Source organism: Lathyrus oleraceus, chromosome 1 (assembly GCF_024323335.1).
Source record: "Lathyrus oleraceus cultivar Zhongwan6 chromosome 1, CAAS_Psat_ZW6_1.0, whole genome shotgun sequence".
NCBI lineage: Eukaryota > Viridiplantae > Streptophyta > Magnoliopsida > Fabales > Fabaceae > Lathyrus > Lathyrus oleraceus.
Genome location: NC_066579.1, coordinates 114,288,961 through 114,296,475, shown reverse-complemented (window position 1 = coordinate 114,296,475; position 7,515 = coordinate 114,288,961). Strand labels below are relative to the sequence as shown.

General features: G+C 32.6%; 2 long non-coding RNA genes across 2 annotated transcripts; both read left to right on the top strand.

Annotated features, from left to right (window-relative positions):
* Positions 1-4,158: 4,158 nt before the first annotated feature.
* Positions 4,159-5,465, top strand: LOC127120632 (uncharacterized). The gene is made up of 3 exons (XR_007803231.1): positions 4,159-4,352; positions 4,469-4,521; positions 5,272-5,465. It is a non-coding gene; the product is annotated as an uncharacterized LOC127120632 (long non-coding RNA).
* A 192-nt stretch (positions 5,466-5,657) lies between these two features.
* On the top strand, positions 5,658-6,842 carry LOC127120639 (uncharacterized). The gene is made up of 2 exons (XR_007803233.1): positions 5,658-6,035; positions 6,454-6,842. It is a non-coding gene; the product is annotated as an uncharacterized LOC127120639 (long non-coding RNA).
* The last annotated feature ends 673 nt before the right edge of the window (positions 6,843-7,515 follow it).

The following is a 7,515-nucleotide window of genomic DNA, read 5'->3' as shown; positions in this document are numbered from 1 at the left end:
AATGTATCTCTCAAACTATGGATCCAAATGAGATAATTCCAAAAGTATGTGAAAGAGGACATGGCAAGGTACAATTGTTGTGAAGAAAACATTTTCAATTGGTGCCTTGAAGTGCAAGAAAATTGGCCAAGAAGTCTTGACAAACTTTGAAGATTTTGAGACTTAGAAATTTTTCTAAGTGTCCTAAAAATATGTCTTACTTTGACCAAGCATAACTTTCTCAATTTTGATCCAAATGGAGAAAACTTTATATCTATAGAAATCTTGGAACAAGAGGAACAACTTTCATGTTGGAGAAATTTTCAAATGGGGCTTTTATCGTGATGGAAAATGGGCTTAAAGTGAGTGCAACAATCATGAAAACTTGCCCTAAATGGAAAGTCAACCATTTCCAAACTAAGTAACTTCTCCAATTCCTGGTTAAATGATGAATCCATGATCCAACCTTGATCAAATTTCACATGTAGGATCCCCTAGGCATGAATTTTAAGATTCCACTCTCAAAATGTCAGGAGTTGACTTTTCTGGCCCCACAGTTGACTTCTCCCAAACTGTCTGATTCCCGATTCTAGTGATCAATTGAAGCACCTCTGGCTCAAATAAAGAGCTGATTTTTTGTATGTAGACCCTTGTGGACATATGGAGGGCCATGGAAAAGAGTTTCACCCAAAGGATCAGAAATAAACTGATTTTATACCAAACCCTAGTTTAGGGCAAAATTGATCAGGAACTGATTGCACTGCTTGCCAATGGATCTTTCTGAGATAATTATGAATCTTCCTAGGCCAAGATACCTCTCCAATCATGACATGGATGATCCCCTCTACTTCCAACCAAACATTGCCTATTGCATGTAGCCATGAAACCCTAATTTCCTGATTAAATCCAGATGAACACTCTGATAGCTTTGGATCCTTCATTGATGAACTAAGGACCACAATAAGATACTTGGAGACCCTTGAGACTTGTATACTTAGAGAATGAAGTCCAATTCTCAATCTTGCTTTGTGTGGTCTCCTTCTGTTAAGGAGTGATCAGTCAAAACCTGATTTCCAAGTCACTAATGCAGTATGCAATGAGTATGACCTAGTATGATGCCAATGAAGTGTAAAACATAATCTCATGCTTCCAGGAAAAAATGAAGGGTAAATTTTGGGGTATTACAAGCCCGTTTCACATGCCTTTGCAACTATGGTGATGGAAAGATGAATGTATATAGGAGTATTATGGACATGGATCAGATGAAAGTTGTATCGGGGTAGGGTGAATTTTGGGGTATGACAGTCATGATGTGAGAAAAGTGTGACTTCAAAACCATCAAATCTCAACCAAATCATGTGTTTTATGAGTCATTTAACTTCTGGAGACTTGGTTAATCATGTTTAGGTCCAAAACGCAAGGTAAATTGGCTTACAATTGAGGACTAGTGAAGTTCAAAATTCTGATCATGGTGATTTCTTCAGTTCCAAGTCACCATGTTTAACTCAATGGGGATCTTGCTTAGAAGGCTTTTTGATCCCATTCTTCTTGAAATTTGTTGATATCATATCAAAGATCACAAAGTGCCAAGAAAGGTTGCATTTGGATGCTTGAGCATAAAGTTATGACATGTTGAAGTTGGCACAAAAATCTGGTAATGCAACTTGGAAAATTCTAAGTCCCAAATGGCTGAAAATGACATGTAATGTCTCAAAGAATTCCATGGTCTTCCAAGCATTATTTTACTTTGATACTTGAAGAAAACTTGTAGAGAGAATCATAAATGATATTGTGCAAAAGGAATCAGTCTCAAATGTTGAAAGTTGAAGAAGTTATGAATCTTGAAAGTTGAGAAAAATTCACTTGAAAATAGGTCAAATTTCACTAAGTCCACAAATGACCTATAATGTCTTCAAACTTTTGGATCCTCCAAGCATAATTGACCCTTGTCATGTAAAGAGAAGTTGTAGAGTATATTGAGAAGAGTCATATTCAAAAAGAAACATTCAAAAAATGTTGAGGATTGAAGGAGTTGTGATCCTTTGAACTTTGACTTCAAATGTTGACTTTTTGGTCAAACCTTTTGGAATAACTTGTATACTTGGACTTTTCTTACATTTCAAGGTATATGGATGAGCATATGAACTCAAAATAAGGTGTCCTTAAATGTCTTTTTATTAGATTGCTCAAAGTTTGAGGTAACTTGTTGAAGATGGCATGAAAATAAACACATGAACCTTTGACTTTTCTTGAGAAATAAGCAATAAAACTTTGAGACACTCTTGATCAAAATGAGATTGAAATATGCTTTAGAACCTTAGAGATCATGCTTTGAGATATAAGTCCCTTGAGAATCAATGGTTAAACATACTTTGCCTTGAGGAATAAAAAAAAACCTAGCTGAGGAACCATGCTTGATGTTCTTGATGAAAAGTCTTACCTTGCACAATAAACTTAAAGAAAACAAGACATATTTTTGTTATTTTGATTAGTGGTTAGATAAGCAATGAACATATATACATAAAGGTAAAACACCAATAAATAGGTGTTTGATGATCCCTGCAAAAGGCAAATCCAGAGATGAGAGTGAGAGGACAAAGATGTGACCTTGTTTGTATGCAAAGATGCAAATGATATGTGAGGTCTTAGGGTTAAAAATTAGGGTATAACAACAGGGACTGGGACGTTGTCAAATTTTGATTTCCAGGGACCTTGTTTGTATGCAAAGATGCAAATGATATGTGAGGTCTTAGGGTTAAAAATTAGGGTATAACAACAGGGACTGGGACATTGTCAAATTTTGATTTCCAGGTAAAATTCCAGTTAGTGTGTTGTGGGTTGAGGTAACTTATATGTTTACATTGTCTGTAATATTCCACATATGAGGTTTAATCTGCGTAAAGGCTTTCCTCTTCTAACAACTAAGGTATCTAGTAGAGATTATGGTTTAAGTCAGGTTAGTCAACTATGTAAAATAACTTGTAATTTTAATGTTAACTCTGTTATTGTTCACTGTTTTTCTGTCTTTGTTGATGCATATTTGTTTTTGTTATTTACTTATTTGTTTGCTTACCACTCTTGGTTTTTATTGGGTAAGAGGGATATATATATATATATATATATATATATATATATATATATATATATATATATATATATATATATATATATATATATATATATATATATAAAATGTTAAAAGTGATATCTACATGTGATTGCTATCGAGTATTTTGATTAAAGTGATAAGCAAGCAGATTGAATAATTTTGCTTCTTTTAGTTATTTTTGATTGTGTATTTGCTTCTAGTTTTGTCCCTTGGATGACATAACTCTCTCATTTATTTCTAATTGCATTGTGTTATTCATGTATATGTGTATTGAATTAAAAAGTTTCTTTATGGTTTCAGCCACAATATTCTTATGCCAAGGTGCTCACTTTGATCTTTCCGTATTTTGCACATATACTTATTTGTAGTGTTGATTTTATCATAAGTTATCATTAAGTATCATAGTAACTGTTATGGAAACTAAATACTATTTTTAAGTATCATTAAATTTGGAAATGGCTCTGCATATATCATTAAGTATCATAGTAACTGTTGTGGAAACTAAATACTATTTTTACAACAGTTTGATTAAGTTTATCATAGTTTACTCGATTAAGTATGAATTATAGCTTGATACAGTTTGAATTAGTTTATAACAGTTTGAAAAACTGATATCTACAACAGTTTGAATCAGATGCATATATAAGATTTACAGCAGTTTGAATCAGCTGTATAACAGATCAGATTCATGTTGCGAATAGCAGTAGGCATGTTCAATACTAGGGGTGGCAATTGGATCCATTAACACAAAATCCATCCAATCCATCCATCAAAAAATCCATCCAATCCATCCACTAAATAAAAATTAAGTTAATGGATTGATCCAATCCATCCATTTATAAACATGGATTGATCCAATCCATCCAACACATTTTAATGATCCAATGGATTTTTTTATTTAATTTTAAAAAAATAAATTTTTTCAAATATTAAAAAAAAATTGAAAAAAAAATCATTTTTTTTTTGAAAAAAAAAATAATTTTTTTTTGAAAAAAAATATTTTTTTTTCGAAAAAAAAATTATATTTTTTTGAAAATACAAAAAATGATTTTTTCACATTCTCCCTCCAATCCAACGTGTTCTCTCTCCAATCCAACCAAGAACCCTAATTTTCTTCCCCCAATTTCTTCTTCCCCCAATTTCTTCTTCCCCCTCCAATCCAACGTGTTCTCTCTCCAATCCAACCAAGAACCCTAATCTTCTTCTCCCAATTTCTTCTTCCCCCAATTTCTTCTTAACAGCTTGCTCCGACGTGGTGGCTCAGGTAACGACTTCCTGCGATCTTCTTATTCTCTTTGTTTCTACCTTTTTTCTTTTTTCTGTTTGAGATGTTCGTCCCTGCTTGCGTCTTTATCATTGATTCGGTTGTGTTTTTTGCAGAGAGTGGTTCAAATTCTGGAAGATTGGCTAGGTTCCATCATTAGCAGAATCAGGTCAGAGCGAGTTTTTATCTTTTGTTCTGGAAGTTTCAGGTTCAGTTTGAGTTTAATTTCGTAAAATATATGTATAAAATCTCTTCATGTTAAGATAGTTTTCATATGTTGATTTTGAATACCAACAATCAGGATATGGCCACTGTAAATGAGAAGAATAATTGTTGGATAGGTTGTATTGTATGTATGCAGAATATTGTTAGTGTATTATGGATTTGAAAATGGTGGGTTTGTACTTCTTCTAATGTAAATTAATAGCTCATTACAGGTTCATTTTATAGTTCTATGAGTACTTAATGCTTTAACGCAGTGCTAATTTTTTATTAACGCTAGAACGAAATTGATTCACGGCTTGTGATAATTATCAATACTGGAATGAGAAAGTCTAAGCATAGTAAATCATTAAGTTGAAGATAATATAAGAATGAGAAAAACTCCAAGTAAAAATAGCTGAGACTATAGCAGTTCATACACGTTCAAACACATACATATAAACTAAAGACATGCTTCTGAAAATCAAGATCAACAGTAGCCACAATCATGGAAAAATCACTTACTCATGGGATTTCTAAATGGCAAACAACAATCATTACAAAATGGCCAAGACTTTGAATCAATACAATATAGAATTCTATTATTTGATGGACTGAATTGGTGATTCAGTAGTGTATAAGTATTTTAGTATTTGAATCTTATGGTATGTAATATTTATATATTGCAGTGATTTTGTGGGTGTTATTTGTTTATCAGATGGTAAAAACAAGGATTTGTTTATACAGTAGTCAAGTGCCATTTGCAACTCCAATCGGTAGGTGGGACTCTCATCCCTAATTACAATGATGTTATTCCCACCGTCAATGGCGTTACCGGTATCCAGTTAGGAGCTGGTTTGGCTGGTACTTCGTTTGCACCAAACAACAACAACCAAAACAATGTTCAAATGCAGTTAGGACCTGATGGACTGGGATTAGGATTTGGTACAATCATTGTTATTGATGATATACTTACATCTCAACCTGAATTAGGTTCCCAGATAGTTGGAAAAGCACAAGATGTGTATGTGGCAAGTTCAGTAGATCGGAGCAGACTGATGATGCTATTCACAGCTTTGTTTGAGGAGGGAATATGGAGATAGCTTGAACTTTTATGGTTTGTATAAAATAGGTCGCAATTATCGGTATTAGGGGGCACGGGAAAGTTCAAGAATGCAAGGGGGTTTGCTTAACTGATAGCATTTATCTGTCAAAGTTTTAATGTTTGGTACACTTAAGTGTCTATTTTTCTCCAAGGTTTTTAAATTGGACCTTTCATAACTATCATGTTTTTAACTTTCCTAAAACTATCACAACCTAGATCAATGTGAATTGTCGAGTTTCTTGTCATCAAACATTAGAACAATCACTTGAATCATTGTACAATTGTATGAAAATTATCCTTATGATTTCATGTTCTTGCTAGATGAACCATATCCCTCTACAACTCTGATTCAATATTTCAAAGTGCTATACACAAAGGTGTGTTCTCATATATTGATATGTTTTGAGTTGAATAGTAGATACCTTTTATTTGTTTAGTTCATTGTGAAATATGGTTTAGTTGAATTTGGTCGTTCTATAGATTAAATCCATATCTATTCTATCTAACCTAATAACACTTATTTTAACATTGCATGATTTGGATATATTATGGTAATGTTGTCCCTCAAACAAGATTATTTTGGCAGCTTCATATCAACTATTTCCTTTATTGATTTATTGATCAGTGCATTTTGATACATATTTTTCTATTATTCTACTTAGAAAATTCTATAGTTTATTCTATTATTTTTATGATTTTAGTGTATTTTTATATTTAAGTTTATTTTGGATTTTATTTTATTTTCGTATTTTATTTTCAGCATAAATAGTTATTTGATACCTTATTACTATGTAGATCATAACTTGAGCTACTAGGATCGGATTGATGCGTTCTAATATGCGTTGGAAAGTTGAGAGGATAAGCTAAAAGTTTCATGTTGAAGTTAGAAGCTGATTCGGAGTGAAGAAGAGTCGAATAATTCATTTTATTTCCAGACTTAAGAAAATACTTAGTTTTTTTGGTTGATTTTGTATTTTTTCGGATCGGTTGCTATTAGGCCCAAATTCCCTTCCTCTATTTAAACAACTTAGTAGTTCTAGGATGAGGGGGATTCAGAATTCATGAAATAAAGAATAGGGCATATGAATACCATGGAGAGCTAATTCCCAAATAGTTGATCTGCTGCATTCGAATTTCATTTTGAGGTTTTTATTAATTTCAGTTTAATTTCAATTTCTTTTCAATTCTTCCTATAACTCGTTTGCTTAATTCGATTACTTTCGTTTGTTTCATTTGATTATTTCTTATAGGATAGAGTTGATTAACTTTGATTGTTTGTATGATCCTTAACTATAACCACGTTAGCATAGCTTTTTCGCAATCGTGTTTGATTAAGTCATGTTTGCTTAATTCGTGTCTGCTTAAATCCGTTTGCTTAATTCGGAAATTAGGAACATACATCATACAATACCAATTTGCGCTTGCCAGTGGATATTGTAATCGAATGAGATTGAATCCGCTAGGGAATTGAAATTATAAGAATCGATGATAAGTCCGGAAATCGATCAATAGATTAGCTTATTTATCAATTTTGCTTTTACCTTTAATCATCTTCTATTTAAGTTTTGAACCTTAAAAACCTTCTTCTTTTCATTTGTTTGGTTATAACATCCAAGAGTCCTTGTGATATGACATTCGAGTGTCGCTTCCGTTTTACTACACTTTTAAACTCGTTTTTGACCCGTGTGCGACAGCGGATCACCTATATCTACAAATATAACCAATTACTACTGCTAAGAATTACATGGATCTTTCACCATGAATTGAATTGATGAGAGTTAGCATGGGTTATAAGTTCAAGTCTCTTATGAATAGTTTGAATAGTTTTTCATTCCTCAGTACAATGTCTCTTATGAA